This window comes from Amia ocellicauda, chromosome 6, assembly GCF_036373705.1.
Source record: "Amia ocellicauda isolate fAmiCal2 chromosome 6, fAmiCal2.hap1, whole genome shotgun sequence".
Taxonomy (NCBI): Eukaryota; Metazoa; Chordata; class Actinopteri; order Amiiformes; family Amiidae; genus Amia; species Amia ocellicauda.
In genome coordinates, this window is record NC_089855.1 from 50,059,602 (window position 1) to 50,077,512 (window position 17,911).

Genomic DNA, 17,911 nt, shown 5'->3' on the forward strand with positions numbered 1-17,911 from the left:
TCATTCGCCAACATATCGTGGAAACACTCGGAGAAGGAAGCAGCACAAGAAAAAACCTGCAAAAAGAAAGTCTCAAAGAAAGACAAATAGAGCCTCAGGATACATCTTTTAAAAATGTCTTTTGTCCACAGTCTATCGGAAGAATGCGTCAAATCAGAACTGGATCTGTTTACAGTTCCATACACTCAAACGAGTATAGATAAGAGCATATATGTAGAGATACCCCCTCTTTCCGCAATTTCAGATACGGCCCCTCTGGAGTTTTTTATTGCTGGCAATGGCGAGGATTATATTGATTTGAATAACACATTTATTTTAATGAACTGTAAAGTGACTGATGAGGATGGCGATGCAATCGAGAAGACGGCCAACGCTGGGGTCATCAATTACCCGGTGGCCACCATGTTTTCACAGGTGGATGTGACCCTGGGAGATCGGCTCATTAGTCAAAGCAGCAATACTTACCCCTATAGGGCCATGATGGAGTGTATCCTTAATTATAGTGAGGAGACCCTAAGCAAACAGTTCAGCCCCGGCCTTTTCTTCAAAGACACCCCGGAAGCTATGGACGACCAGGATCCAGAGGGACTCAATAAGGGTTTGCAAAAAAGAACGGCCTTTTCAACAGAAGGGAGGACCTTTGAGCTAATGGGACATATTCATGCAGACATATTTTTCCAAGAAAAACTCATGCTCAACGGGGTAGACATTAAAATTAAAATGATCCGTAGTAAAAGTGCTTTTTGTCTGATGACCCCTGATACTGAAAAATATAAACTGACCATATTATCGGCCTCGCTGTTTGTGAAAAAAGTATCCGTCTCCCCGGCGGTTAAACTAGGACATGCGCAGGCTTTAATGACGGCAAACGCCAAGTACCCGATCGAAAGAGTCTATATGAAAGTCCACAGTATCCCCGCAGGGACACGGGTGATGAACCAGGAAAATCTGTTTCTAGGCCAGCTCCCAAAACAGGTTATTATAGGTCTCGTGGATAATGATGCATTTACCGGGGTTTACAACAAGAACCCCTTTAACTTTAAACATTATAACGCGGAATTTATAGCACTGTACGTCGATGGTGTGCAGGTTCCATCCAGACCTTTTCAACCTGACTTTGAAAATGGCAACGCGGTTCGTGAATATTACAGTCTAGTACTGGCTACGGGTCGCCATCTCAAGGATCAACCTCTGCTGATCGATCGCCGGGAATACTGCAGCGGTTACACCCTGTACGGTTTCAACCTGACCCCTGACGAAGAGTGTGGACAACATTTTTCACTGATGAAGACGGGCAATATGCGTTTGGAGATGCGTTTCAAGCAGCCTCTACCACGCACTGTAAATATGGTCGTGTATGCTGTGTTTGACAACATTATTGAGGTGAATCAGAGGAGAAACGTTCTGTATGATTATTATTAAAATGAACACCAGAGAGCTCAACCACATCATGAATGCCCTGGACGGCTCACGGAAAGTGTTTCAAGGAGTCTACGCCTGCGACCAGCTGCCTAAATTTAAGATCAAGAATTTACCTGCAATGTACATAATCAACACACACCCTAAAAATATGTCCGGAGAACATTGGCTGGCTATTTATCTAAGGGAGGACCGCCGTGGGGAATTTTTTGATTCCTATGGAAACCCCCCGGATTTCAGACCTTTCCCTCGGAAGATCAATAACTTTCTGCTCAACAACTGTCAAGAAACCATTTACAGCGGTCGTCAAGTACAAAGTCTTCAGACCTTCACTTGTGGTCAACACTGTGTGTTTTTCTTATATCATAGATCTAAAGGAAGGTCATACCCCGATATTATGTCCTTGTACAGTGAGGATTTAGGCCAAAATGATAAAAAAGTGGCAGAGTTTGTCAGGACACTGTGGACCCCCCCTTATAACACAATTACTTACGACCCTAGCCAGCCATGTATACAGATGGGGTGTTCTTGTGAGGATTTTAAAAGATGTCATGCGTGTTAAAGTGAAAAAATAATGAAAACAGCCTTTGAATCATTAGTTTTGTTTTTATTCAACACAAATCTTATACAAAGCAGGGTTATGTTATAAATAAATGTACAACATTTGAAAATAAAAATAAAAAATAAAAAAATTGTTTGTCGGTTCCTTATTTACAGGGGAGACAAATAAAAACATGAGATTAATAAGCTTCCCAACGATGGATAGATCCTGAGGAGGGTTGCTCAACACGGTCAGAGTAATGAGATATCGGCGTCAGATCAGTCACCACCTCTTTACACAGACGGATTTTTTGTCGCGTTTCCTGGTTAGGGACTGTTGATTGGGGCATGTTCAGACAGGCCATCGCCTGTAGGAAAGCATTCCAGCCTACAGGTCGGCGACTATCGGGTACCTTATTAGTGCTAGTGACACTCTTCAACAAATCAAACATGTGTGAACCTTTGATCAGTTGTCCTTTAAAAACAAATTCACCCTGTTCATTCCAAGTCGTTACCCGCGGTTTCTGAACCATTTTGTGCAGAATATATTCTGCATGTCTTTTGCTTCTGGCCGGCATGTTTCTCAAAACATCCGTTACAACATCTCCCTCTGAACTCTCAACAGGTTCGGGCACCGCAACATCTTTATCAACCGTACCCCCCGCATCAGTCCCAGAACCATTTTCTTGAGAGGCCATGGTTAAAGTTAAAATGTTTTGATCTTTTTCACCCTGTCTAACCAGACGGAGGTAGCGCTGTAACGTGTTGCTATACATCTGGGCTTTGGAATACTGATTTAAATCGGCCCTGGCCAGTATAGCTTTCATTTCAGAGTCCAGGTTGTTTTCGGCCGTTTGTCTAATGGGCTCTGGCCCGACAACATTTTTTCTCAGTTTCTCAAGCTGCTCCTGAGGGATCAAAAACATTTTCTGAGCATATTCCATTATTAACCCACTCTGGAAGCTAGAAGACTGGTTAGGAAAGGCACGGCTATGCTCAACAGCGGTCCTATAAAACCTCCGGTTTGATTAATCTTCTTTCTTTTTCTTTTAATAGAATACTTCTTATTAGCGATGATCTTGATAACCGCTTTTTGTTTTTTGAGTTTAGAATGTTGAGAAGGGGTTAGGGGTATATTACCGCGTAAGATGTTAAAAGCTATTTCACACAGGGTCTCGATCAAATCCGAGGGGGCCCCTGCCAGCACAGCTTTCCTATGGCGCGGGCTCCCCTCAAATAACATTTGCAAAAGCGGCAGATTTCTTTTATTCCGAACAGACATTCTTATTTATTTCCTTTTCTTTAGCACATACACTGCCGGCCAATCGGGCGGGCACAAACCTGTTCTGAGGCGAAAGTCTTCTGGGGTTTGTGCTTTTAAGTCCACAATCAAGTACCCGTAGGGTTTTTTGGTGGCATCCTCAAATGCCTCCAAAAAGAATTTGGTCTGGTTAGGGTACATTTGACGAGCCAAGACGGTGACCTGTAGTTTATCTCTGGGGTTTTTAAAAAGAATTATATAATTGGCATTTAAATTAATAGTGCGGCTTTTTTTACCTTGAAAAAATAGATTTTGAACTAAATAAATAATACTTAAATTCCTATGATGAGTGTACTTTGTGAAAGCTTTTTCCACTTCACTGTTGTCACCGGCCTGCTCCATCAGGTCATCAAGGATCACTAGATTAGTTTGTCCGGGCGGGAACAGGTCATCGTCACACAACGAGGCGGGGAGACCTTGCACAAATTTCAGATTATTTTTTTTTGATGCCAAATCATCGTAGAGAGGTTGCCAGCAAGAGTAACACCACACTATGTTGTCAAGAGCTTGGGACACGGTTGCGTCCACATCTTCTATGATGTTCTTTATAAGATAGCTCTTACCCGAATTGGAGGGACCGGCTATAATACAGGAGAAAGGGTGTTGAAGTCTGTTATCAAAACCACTGCTAATATCCATAAGGCAGAGTGGTATAATCAGTCTTCAACACTCTTTTATTGTACACCACCCTGAACCGTTTGTTTAGTGATCTATTTTCCAATGTGTACCCCTTTTTATTGCGATAGATCTGATTTCCGGCTGTAATAATCTCGCGAGGAGGCGCGTCTTTCTCGGTTACAAAACTTTGTACCAGGGTCGTCAGAGACTTGATGTTAATGAGCTTGTTGTTACAATGGTTCAGAGTGAAACCCTTAACTTTCATACAGGTCTTACCCGCAGCCGTTCTGTATGCGTAAGTCTTAGGACCCCCTGAAACAAACTGCACTATGTGGTCCTGAGGATCTAGCTCGCTCGTTAACTCCCCAAGGTAGTCCCCGAGGGGAGGGACCCAATCCCCTGGCCTGGTGACAAAGATTACAGAGTCAGTATCATGATAGAGCGTGCGTTCCTGCAGCTGATCCATTAAGTTGTACAGTTCAAGCCGGGCGTAAGCCGTGGTAAAAACCGCTATGAAAACATTAACGTTTCCCTGTTTGGTGGGGAAATCTTTAGGGGCCCTCCACTGGACCTGTGCCACGTGGTCATTTAAGAATTGAAAGTGTGATACTGCATGTTGTTTGGAAAAGATAAATTCTATAAACTGTTCAGGGGTTTTAATCAAGGTTGTGTTTAGACGGTTATTTCTTTCCCCAAACTTACCCCACAGACTGTTTAAAATCAGTTTGGACATTTGTCTCTTGGCGGGGTTTACAGTTATGTTCCCCGGCTCTAGACAGATCCCTTCCTTTTCAAAATATTGCTGAACGTACCGCTCTTTGGCAGCGGAGTCAACACACCATGAGGGATAGCCCGATGCCTCCTGTTTCCCTTTCAGATGGGTCATAATGTACTCAGCAAAAAGAGTATCAGATTTTTCAGAAAAATGCCAAACCTCATACACCTTACCGACTCTGTAACCTTTCTCCACCGCCTTGTCAAGCTCAATGCTACACCAGACACCCGTCAGCGCTCTCTCGTCATCACTGTGCAGACAAGAGGTATTTTGATTTTCAGTTTCCACACACGTTCTACACAGAGGGAACATCAATTTTCCCGAACACCTGTAAGGCAACACGGGTAGGAACAGCTCACGAGGAGGGTACATGGTGACTTTGATCAAACCAAAGTACTGTCCGATTTCGAGAAAGTCACGATAAACAATGGTTGGATGCCCCACCGGGTACATTTTGGTCTTGTTGACATAAGGGTACAGACTGGTGAAATCATAGTAATCTACTCTCTCACCCTCCTTTACCTCATAATGTAAACAGAGGGCGTTGGTACGACCCCCAAATAACGCATCCCTGGGCTCTAGACGTTCAGGAAAGTCCAAGGTTTCCATAAACCATTGTACCCCCACATCCTGTTGCTTCAGGGTCGTCCACGCGTGTTCCCAAATCACCAGTACATTCAAACCATAGGTGTTTTTTAAAGTTTCAATTCGTTCCTGGAAATCATAGTACATATCACCGCAGAGTTTTTGTGTTACGGGGTTAAAGGTGTTTGGGTCGAAGCACTGAGGACAGCCATGGTAAATACAACCAGCAAACTCATAAGCGGTACGCCGCCCGGACACGTCGCTAAAACCGTCTAAGTAGTAAGGACCCATTTTGACTTCCCCTTGATTTAAAGCATGTCTGATGAAGATGTTATCCCGGGCACTCAGATATTCCAGCCACTGTATGGAGACAGTCGAAAAGTTCTTTTGTCTAGCACGATAGTTGTCAGAAGTGGTGACCGCTGTAGTGTTTTTCTGCAAGAAATTGGATCGATACATTTTCATGCAGAGAGACGCTATAGTCACACTTTGCAAAGGGTCGAGACCCGACGTGTTGATAACCTCGGTGCGGAAACGCAAACAGGCTTCTTTAAGGATCACCACATCATTTTTACAATAAGCGGCCATCTCTTCTCGGAAATCAAAAACACCCCCCTTAACCGTATTGTACCATTTAAAGAATTCCTCCCTCTCATGAGACATCATAGTATCAACCCCATAATAAGAGGCGGGCGGGTAGGACCCTCGATAATTTTGAGTGTCCTTAGTATTAAAAAAATGGCAGAACCAACCTTTCTTCTGAGCCTCAAAACCCAGAGCTTTAGGCAAAGCGCTCAATTTCATGGGGAGGAAATTTAACGAGTCTATGTAACGTTGGTTGAAAGCCTCGTCGGTGAAACACATGATCTTGCTACCCTGAGCTATTATTTTTGGGGTCACCCCATTTTCCACCAGATACTTCATCAATATGTAAGAATCATAACCCTTAGCATTGTGGGCAATAAATGTGTAATTGAGGTATTTTGGACCGCGATACCGCGTAAAGAAATCCCTGACACAACTCTCACCGCTAGCTGACCACTCACAATCCAACATGTCAATACAGTGTATATAATTAGCAACATGGACCCCGTTTTCTTGCCGGCATTCAAAATCAAAAAAGACATACCGGTTGTGCGGCGGCTCCTTTTTAACCGGCTGAATAAAGCACTGGTGTTCAGACCCCAGGGTTAAATCCGCATTACAGATCCTACATCTCGGTTCCAGACATTTGTGTGGTTTAACCTCATGAAAACGGTACTGGAGGCAACACTGCGGGCAATATTTAGTTTGATCACAATAACTCCGTTTTTTTAACCCCCTCAGCAGCGGCCCTCTGCACCTTATGTTCGGAAAAACAGAACGCGGAGAGACAAATCCTTAAGCAATCTTTACATCGGATGGTAGGGGCCAAACCCTTACGACATTGCGGATTGAAACAGACGTTACAGTAACCGTCACAGCGGTGCTTAAGCTTATCATTGAAGGCCTTATAACACCAATGACAAACATACGAACAACCCAAAAAAGCCGTCAAACTCTTTATTCCAAAGTAATGACTATCACTTAGGAAGAGAAACAGTGTCTGTGTATGGGTTTCAGGATGTGTCTGAAATTTCACAAATACTTCCTTTACCTCACAACGGTACCACACAACAATTTTTAAAGACAACAACTCCTCAAACATGGCAATGTCTGAAAAGGCAACCATCTGTTGAGAGTTTAAGCCGGCCCTCTGATAAAGCATTAAAGCCTCTTGCATAGCTTGGGGTTCAGGCATGTCGGGGGTGAGTAGTTTTATTAAACTGTAAGCAAAACAGAGCTTATTGTCCCCATTGGAACTCACCACTAATTGCCTGAGCTTGTTCCTAATTATGTCGTTCTTCAAGCATTTCGACAGTCTTCTAAGCGCCCCACCCTCAGGGTTAGGAACCACATTCATTACCAGAGACAGACTTTCATCAGCTAAGATGGATGCGTTACTTTGCAATAACGCTTCGATTTTAGCCAGAAATTCATCAACATCTAAATTATCTCCACTCAGCATTACAGATAGGTTGCTAAACAAATCATCCCCTCTGAGTTCTAACTGTACAACATCTCGAGGTCTGACCCTTTCAGCAACCTGTTCAAGCATGTTTTGCAAGGCCTCGTGTATGTTGACAAATATTTCTGCATAATTGTCACAATTTAAAAGTTCTGCAAAATTAAAACGCTGAATCATTTCAAAATTGTTATAGGCCGGTCTATCTATAATCACGGGATCACTGGTACTTTTGGACACATCATAATTTTGAACAAAGCCTTCAACCCCTACATTCTCACAGAGCATGTCATCCACAGCCTTATCAGTCTCAGAACCCTCCACATTCCGAACACCCCCACCGCTGACATCTACAAAACCCCCTTTTTGAGGAGGCTCATTTAAAGCCTGTAAAAGTCCTTCAAAGATATCCACCCGGTTAATGTCAAGACCCTCCTCTATAGTGACGGCTGCTTCTGCCGCCGTACTGTGTTCTAATTGTCTCAAATCATTTATAATAGGGGCAGAATTTGGTCGGGGTAGCGTCTCCAAAGCCTCCACCATTTCAAACAAATCGGGGTGAACTAGGGGTTGAACCTCTATAAGCGCTACAGTTGGGAGGTGGTTATTTAGATCATTGACCATCTGTAACAGGTCGGGGTTCACGGTAAGTCTGGTAATTCACATTCTATCGGTGGTGATTGGGGGTTATTTAAATCATTTATCATTTGTAATAGTTCCTGGTTCATTGGGACATCAGAGGAGTTCACAACAGGGCCGAGGGTGTTCTCTCGGGAAGGTCTTTTTGGGGCCCTAACTTGTTCATAATCCTTTAGTTTGTGAGTTCTTTTACCAAGTCCGGACATTTTTTTTATTTTTTATTTTTCCAACAACCCACAATAGTAAGGCGTTTTGTATCTATTAAAACATTAAAAACGGTACAATTCGTTAGTAAGGGTATTAATAAGGGTGTTTTGGCTCTCTATCACAAGGTTTTGCCCCACTAACACAAGTCTTTGATTTAGTAACAAGGTATGTAGCAACTCCTGCCGACCTTCAGGAAGTAGCTCCGGGGGATGGTGTCCTGGCTCAGCTGCAAAGGATGGTCGCTCCGGTAAATCTCGGTCGAAGGAGGCAGGGAGCGAGCGTATACTCACGAACGGAGACCAAGAAGGCCTTTGCGGTGACACCCTGGCCAATCGCGGTGTACTGTTCAGCGTTTCTGTAGCCAAGAAACGGGGCTGGGGGGACGATGTTGAAACCAGTCCGTCGTTGGGTGGTGTGTCAACCCTGACTGACGGCGACCCCTGAGGTTGTTGGTTGCCTGTATTTGTTCCGCCCGACAATGCGGCGGGCTGAATCTGGATTGTTGAATTACCCCCAGAAGGCTGTGGCCTGAGTAGATGTTGGGGGGTCTCCAAGACCACCGTGGGGGATCCTCTCGGTGATCTCTCCGGGGAAGATGTTTGATCCCACTTAGACGGGGTAATTGTCCTCAATAGCTCATCCACAGAATGACTATCCCAAGAGTCTTGGGAAGAATAAAAATATACATTACATTTACATCTTTAAACGGCGACAGAAATCAAACTTAAAACAACATGTCCAGGACCTTCAAAACCTTTAGCTTTTTTAGACCTTTGAAAATAGGCTTAGACATTCACTACAACGCCTTATTATTTACAGACAATATATTTATTAGGACTTGATAATAAATGTAAAACAGAGAAGCCTCTGTAAATAAACTGTTTCTTAAATGTAATATTGTTAATAAAACACTTTTTATACACACACACACCACATTTCATTTTTAAACGAACCTTCCAAGTGTAAACGCTTCCTGATCCCGGGACTTCCTGTTTCACAAACGTTTTCACGATCTGTTTAAATATTAAATACAATGAACACCTTCAAGCCTTTTCCTACAGCCACTTTAAAACAGAAGTATAATTGCGGGAGATAAGCCAAACAACTTACTAAAACCTTTCGGACAGCTTTACTTCCTAACCAGACGGTCGGGCAATCGGTCATTTCTAAACACATGCCCCAGAAACAAGCCTAGACCTGTCCGGACTTCTAAAGATCTTTCCCAGAACCCCCAAGACCTACAGGAAATGGGCACCCCTCGCTTAAATATTAGCCCTCAACGGGCAAACAAAACCCTTTTAAAAACATTAAAGTTTGAAAGATCTTACTTACCTCCAAAGAATAATCGTTTCTTATGTTTTTCAGCTGGTTTAGCTTTTTGCACTTCTGTGAAGGTAAGAGACATGTTTAACCTTTAACCACCCCGCTTTATAAAAAGCTTTAACCTCTTACAAGCGGCAGATATATACTCACCGCTATCAGATACAGGGGCTGACGGCCTTTCAGATTCTTGAAAGGTTACGGTTCTCGAAGGTAAAACTAAACAAGCCCTCGATGTGGAAGGCCTTTCGTTGTCTCGAACCACGTTTCTTAATACTGTTAGAAAGGATATTTTTTTAAATTAACAAAACGGGCCTCAAACATCTTACAGAAACGTTATACAAACAAACAGGGGTTTAGTTCTTACCCGGTCGGCAGACAGCCTGTCTAGGGACAACCACTTCTCTTGGTTGATCCTCAGAGACATTAATCACAGGCCTTTCGATAGTTTCTGTGTAATTAAAGAGACCGCCATTAATATATATTAAAACGTTTTCATAACTCTAATGAGCCGCTTCAAAACACAACCACACACCCATACATAAGAACCCTTGAGCGCAAACACAAAAATCTTACCGTCGTTGTTCCAGATGATCTCCTCAGCGTTGGGAATTAACTCCTGTTGACTGGCTGAAAAATAATTTTACAGAACTTAAAACAGATGTTATAACCTTATTTACAATACATGCCCACAACCCGCTCTGAGTCAATGAAAATAATCTGAAGACTTACCTAAAAACTCGTTTAAATCGAAGTCGTTGATGTTGTTTCCGGACATTGTTGATCTTTAGGCTTAAATCGAAAGGTCAGTATGAGTCTGTCGAGCTGAAGACCAGACCTTCATACTTATACTGATGGCCAGATGCCGGATCTGCTTGTAAGGCATTGTTCTGGGCTGGCCTTTGTGCCGTCCTGTTACCAATTAACATATCAAAACCAACCAATAAAATGACCCTGCATCAATTTCAAATAGAAACCAAGATGGCGACGATCTCTCTCCTCTCTACTCTAAACTTTTATTAGAACCTTTTGGTCTCTCAAAAAAACATTTTTAAGCATCAAGACCTATAGTCAATAAACACTAAGAATATTTCAGGCCTTTATACGCGCTAAAAAACAACCTGAGCCAAGAAAATAACTATAAAGATCTAAAATAAGTAGCGCTTTTACAGTGATTTTTTTTTTTTTTTAATAGCGATGCTTTGTTTGGTATTAAACAAGTCACAAACTACTCAGAACAGCGTTTATCCCCACAAAAGAGATATTTGGGTTTATTTTACAAAGCTTATAAATTATATAGTTTAAAAGTATTCTGAATGTTTTGAGACCACACGCCATGCCTACGTTTGTCTGAGCCCACCCCCGTCCCCCGTGGTGTGAGTGATTTAGCCTTGAGTGTTGTGATCTATTTAGCATTGAGTGATCAGTTGTTTTTATTTTTTAAATGATTCCTTATCATCAGGGATTGAGCCTGCTAAAATACCTTAAAAACATATCCTTATCTTAAGTCTAACTCTTATGAGCTTTAAGACCCTAGAATGTATTTAAGTAAAACGAATGAACACATTATGTGTGAGATAAAATATAACCACAGCTTTTTTTTTTTTTTTTTTTTTTTTACAAAAACAATTAACCTATACCCACAAACACCCACACACACACACACACTCTTTTTTAAATTTTATTTTTAATTAAATTTGAGGGGAGAGACAGAGCCATATACATTGGGGTTAACATAAGTACCCTATGCAAAACAGGAATTGTTAGGACCTGTGACCATTACAGACAACAGAACTTGTTGATCTTATAAAATGATTGGGCGAGAGAGAGAGATATAGAGACAGACAGAGACAGAGCCAGTGTGAATATGATAAACGCACTATTCAAAATGGCATTGTTAAGACCTGGGACCATTACAGACAACAGAACTTGTTGATCTTATAAAATGCTTGGGCGAGAGAGACAGAGAGAGAGAGACAGACAGAGACAGAGACAGAGACAGTGTGAATATGATAAACGCACTATTCAAAATGGCATTGTTAAGACCTGGGCCCCTTACATGTATATTTAAAAAAGACCCCCAACCACTACAGGAAGAGCCGACCCATTCACACTCTACAGTTGACCAACAAGAACAACAAGAACAACCGGTTATGGGTGGCCTTGTTGTTCAGGGTTTTAGGGGTGTACACTTTCTGACGGATATGACGTAGGAATAATTAAGGAAATAACTCTAAAATCACGCCCCCCAATTATGACGTAGGAATATTAATAAGCTTAGGGCATACGTCATAACAAAATAGGCCGCGCCCAAAAAACCCCACTATCTACTCCTGTGTGGTGCATTTTCTCTCTCTCTATCTGTGATTAAATCCTTACTTATATACATATGTCCATGAACGTTTCTGGAGCTCATGTAAATCACATCACACGACGGGCCGTGATCTTTTCGGTCACTTTGAAAGTTTTGCTCATGACAATCCTTTTCTATTGCGGCACGATGGCTGCCACCGAGGAAGGAAAGTCGTCCGCAGTTGGCTGCAAGCTTGCCTGAAGCACAGGAAAGGACTTACTCGCGACGTGCCACTTAAAGACTGAAGAAGTGGGGGTCGGCCTCACCGAGAGCCCTGAGGATTAGCTCACGTGGTAGAGCGCTCGCTTAGCATTGTAGCGTTATGTTGGGTGTATTTGGATAAGAGCATTTGGGCTCTGAGCTGAAGCACTGATCTAAAGAAAACCTCTCCCCCCCAAAGTTATCAGATTCCCTTAGCTCATCAGCTTGGAACTGGTTTGCATCAAAGTGGCAGTTTTGGGGAGGATGGCACCAAGAAGAGGCCAAATAGTTTGGAATTCTGCTATGAGATGTTTGGAGAAAGGGGCCTGTAGGTGATAAAAACTCTTTGAAGTGGACGAGAGCCGAAATCCCGACATAGAGCTACGAACCCAGGCCAACCGGCATTTCCAAAAGATGGCATGGATTGACATCAGTCATAAATCAAGCCCCCCTCCAATAGGACACTGGGGGCTGAAACCGAAATCCAATCTCAAAAACTCAAGAACCAATCACCTCTTGATCTGACAGACTATAAGGAACAGCGGACAGTCTTTCTCGCTCTCTCTCACCTGAACCAGTAACTCGCTGCCACAGCTCAACCTGTAGCTCTGTTGCCAGAACCGGAACCAGAAACCAACTAAGTCTTTGCCGGCAACAGAAGAGTTAAACTGGGAGAAGGAGATTGAGCCGTACGAAGAATTCTTTTAAAGGACTTTATTAAATAAAGAACTTTACAGACTGCGCTGCCCGCCTGTGCCCACCTGATCAGTGGAGTTTTACAGCTGGACAATTGACTAAGTCGACTGTATACGAAAGTGTCAGTCATTTAAATAGCTATTTGAGTCTTAAGAAACTTGACCCTTGGAACAAACACGGCCCTGCTTTCCTCAAAGACTTTGTCTTCAAATAAGTACGGTGAGAGACCCTGCTTGCCAAGAAGATTTTGTGCACAACCTTGGAGCCTTCAAACCAGTGGAAAATCTGTTTGGAAACGACTCTACTTTCGCGAAACCCCAACTTCCAGGTGTATCGACTGAGTGGAAGTTCTTGGACAAAGCCGAACCGGACTGCCTTTGTTCCAAACCACACGGACCTCGTGCCGTGTGCTGTTATCTGAGCCCGAAGCCAGAGAGGCCTCTCTGCGACGAAGTTCAGATAAGTTTAACAGTTTGGAGTTCATGATTCATGACATTTGAGAAATCAATTAGAAATGTTAATCTGTGATTCATAACTCTAGAATGTGTAATATCATTTAGTTTTCTTAAATATAAATGTGTGTTGCATTAAACTGTTTTGCTGATAATTTTAGAAATAAAATCTGTCAACGCCGAGAAATATCTTCTCATTCCTGTTTAACTGTTTAGTCTGAAATTGACACAAGTTAATAGACATTAGATTATTGGTGGCCCTGCCTATCCTTAATCATTGAATAATAATCAGTTAAGGGAAATTGTGGTAACAAGTAATGATAGGATCTTTCTCAGCACCTAAACGTGAATGAGACTGATATATATGTAACGAGAAGTTACCTGACATAAATACTAACCTGCGTAGTTATTTAATGTCTGACTAATAATACTAACGAGAGACTCACCTTCGTCTTACTAACCGGTATTGTAGTCAATGTGTTTATAACCTTTTTTGTTTAACGATTTGTGTTATCATATGAGATCCCATGGTCTTTGTTTTGGTCACGGAAGTGATTTGTCTTCGATTTGTTGATGTAGAGTTGAATTGTAATTAGTTTTTCCCTTTTGTATAATTAGTGTAGTGCTACATTTAGTCTTTGTTTTGAATATATTTGACAATTTATATCTTTGGAATTGGTGTCTGCGTCCAATTATTACAGAAATTGAGTTCTACAAGATTCCAGGATTCGTGATAAGGTGATACTATAAATTCACTTCTTTAATTGAAATGTATAAGTGTACCTTACGCTACAGCATGCGAGAGGCAGCGGGATCGATGCCCGCATTCTCCAAGGCCTCAGGCGCTCGTGCCCCGGTTTCGGGGGAGAGTCGCTCACTTTTCTTGCTGCAGACACAGGTGCAAGGCATTGCCTGTTTGCCGTAAGGTTATCAGACACAACGCGCCGGCGACGGCTGCAGCATTAGCACGCCGGCTGGCCCTTCCGAAGTTCCCCAAAAACGACCGAGATGCCGCTTCGACGCCGTAACCCCAGGAACGACCGCAAAGGCACTCCAACCCTCAATCTTCCGATCCGAAGTCAGACCGAAGAGACTGTATGATGTTTTAGATTAAAGATAGTATGTTGACCGAGCAAGTTAGATTTATCGAGCTAGCAAACAGCCATTGAGGCACCTGTTCGGGACGTACCCTGTAGAAATTCCTGTCAACGATAAAAGGATCTAACGGTGGGTGGAGAAAAAGCCTGCAGGATGTTTGTCAAAACTCTGTTTGTGGACTGAATGGCTTTCCCAGATTGGCAGGGACTGTTTTTGGTATTGACTGAGGGACAGTTGTAAAAGACAAACTCTCACCGGACCTCTGGCATACACCAAAGAAAGCCACCTCACCTCTCCCCCGGATCTCACAACAATAGCTATGATAACACTTGTCATAACTGATGTGTAGCATGAGTGTATTTCCCAGTTCTCTAGAAATACAATCTTGAACATATTTGTAAATGATTATATATATATATATATGACATGTAGCACTGTTTTTTTATTACTCCGTTTACCCCACAACTTAAAAAAAAAAACACAATCTTTTCTTTTTTCAGTTTATCTCCTTCATTTCAAGTAAACATGAAATCATCAAGTTTCGTAACAAACAACACGGTCCTTTGTGTCTTTATGTCTTCGTGTATTTATGACAAAGCCTGCATTTCTTCTATTTTTTTTTGCATCCATCTTATCTATCAAAAAAATAGATATATTTTACTCTGCACCTACAATTTTCTCAGTAATTTCCTTCCTAGTGATAGCACTACCTGGAATAAAATGTCATCATTGTACTGAAAATAGTACACTTTTAACATAAGATCTTATGTAGTCCAATTAGTTAAAAAAAAAATCTTGATAGATTGATATGCCTATCTTAGTAAAACTAAATTAGACTAAAATAAAATATTCATAACTTTTTCTTTGAGTCTTCCTCTTTACTAAAAAGCCACACAAAAAAAAAAAACACATACAGGTATCTATGATTTGTTGTGCATCCTGAGACATGTCAAATTGCCCTTATATATGTGTTTCTCTTTTTCCACGGTACAATCTTCAATAACTTACTTAACTCGACTTATTTTACCTACCCATGTAACAAGTTCTTGCCTACTAAAAAAGGACCCTCATGGCTTCATCTTGAAATCAGTTATTCATATATATATTGCTTAAATAACAGAAGAAGTTTATTTTTCTTCGTTAGCAATTTAAGCTTCATATAACATGGTGACTTCCGTTAACCTTTCGTAAAATCCCCATTTTATTTGTAGTCTTATTTACATGCACACTGTAGACTCATTCATTGTATTTCCACACGTTGACCTTTCTACTTCTGTGCAATCTGTTCTTGAACATGTAGGAGGATACAGAATTAGTTACAAAACAGTCTTGTGGAAAAAAACACACCTAAGGAACTGCAAGAAGACTGCAATTCCAGGAGTAAAATAAAAACAACCAAATTACAAGACAGTCAGTTCTTCCCACATGTACATGTGTTATGCTTTATGTAAAGTTTTGTTGTTTTTGATTGCAGTTTCAGATTAGTAACACAATGAATATTAGACTACTATTTGATCATATATTTATTTTCTTTATATATATGGTGTTGAACTTATTTTTTACTTGGTCTACTACATTGATAATGCAACTGATAACTGTCTGCTATAATAATAATCATAATAATAATAATATTAATAATAATACAAGACACTGCTCTGATTTGTATGTCGTTATTAGAGAAGCTGTTCATGTATGTCTATTTTAATTCATCATGCATGCTCACAAGTACTAGTAGATATAGTACTGTAATTACTTACACATTTTTTATTTTCTTCCAATTATTATTTATTATCTTTAAGCCTAATTATAACAATAATAATAATAATAATAATAATAATAATAATAATAATAATAATAATACAATTTTTAATGTATGTAAAAAGCGGTACATTGTATTTTACCTTTTCTTAATAAGTGACTATTGTGAAATTATGACATTGTCCCAATATGTAGTGTGTATTCTGCATTTAATTTGACTTTACAGAATTTTCAGAATTTGTCCATAACATGATTTTGAACAAACAAAAAGTTATTATTATTATTATTATTATTATTAATAATAATTATAATAATAATAATAATAATAATAATAATAATAATCTATTTATTTAGTGTATATTTTGTATTACATTATTCTTATAATAGAATATATTATTTATTTCTTATTTCTAATGCCTTATGCACTCTATATAGTTAAAGGTTTAGATTCTCATTAATCTGTTGTTAAAACATCAATAACTGTAATTTTAAATATAATTCTGAAAGTATTGGTTACTTCCGTTCTCAGTCTTATTCTGGATTATGCACAATATTAAAAATACAATGCTTACAAAACATAGATGTTTACATGACATAACCTTCAGTATATATATATATATATATATAAAATTTAAAATTGTAATATATTGTAGAGCCATTATTAATATATTTATTAATAATAATATGGAGACCAAGCAAAGTAAATGTATTATGCTAGCAACAACCACTTTGCAAGTTGTTCAGGGCATATCCTCTAGACATTCCTGTCAATAATACAAGGATCAAACAGGAGAGAGAGAGAGGACCCACAACTGTTTGTTAGAAGTCTGTTTGTGGATTTGAACTGTCTTTGTTAATGATTGATTGACAGTTGTTAAAATAAGATCTGTGGGATCGGACCTTTCCAACTATATCAAAGGAAGACATCTGTTCTTTGGATCCCACACCTCTCCCGAGGAAGACTACCATGAACATTACAGGGGCTAGAAATCTGACCTCAAGATAACTGGGAAACCAGTGACTGTAAAATATTTGGACAATATTTTGCACAATGTTCAATATCTTTAAATATGACCAAAATAAATATTCATTGATTTTTCAGAAAACTGTATTCTGTACAGGGTGGAAAAGCCTCTGAAGCTGCATACTACATTAAGTAGTCTACTAACTGTTTAACTTGCTTCTGAAACCTGGCATCTCTTAGCCTTCACAAGTACATCAATATTAGGTGTCAAATCCTGAACAGTTGCCAACTTCAGAATTTCATTTAAGTGCTTGTGTGTGAGCCTGGAACTCAGTTTTGTTTTATTGATGCTCATTACAGAAAAAGCTTGCTCACAAAGGTACAGTAAGTAGTCCCAAACATGCACAAAACTTTTGCAGCTAGGGCTGCCAATTTATGGTACCCTGGTAAGAGATACTGATACAATGTGGATGTCCATGGGCAGATCAGAAGCCTTGACTGTGAATGGTGAGCACATTACTGAATTCTGTCTCAAGTTCGTCAAAGACCTGAAACCGTTGCGTTAACTCCCGAAGCAATCCAGTAATCTTGTCTTTGTACTGATTCATGTCAGTATCAATTCCAGTGGCACGCATATCCTTTGCTCATATCCTGCATCCAGTGTTTCTCGTTCTGTAGCCCACAGTGTTTTCAGAGCCCGGTCTTGCTGTTGTAGAAATATTTTGCAGAAAAGCAGAACTACAGTCACACTGTGTCAATGCTTCATTTTCTCTCTCCCTGTGAGGTACGCATGCAGGAAGCTTGAGAGGGTATTTAAAAAAAAAAATTATTAACCAATATACAGTTATTTAAAAAGCTGACGTCTTATACATGTTCAACAGAACCAAGCCCAATTAAATAACGGATTGAATATTAAATAAG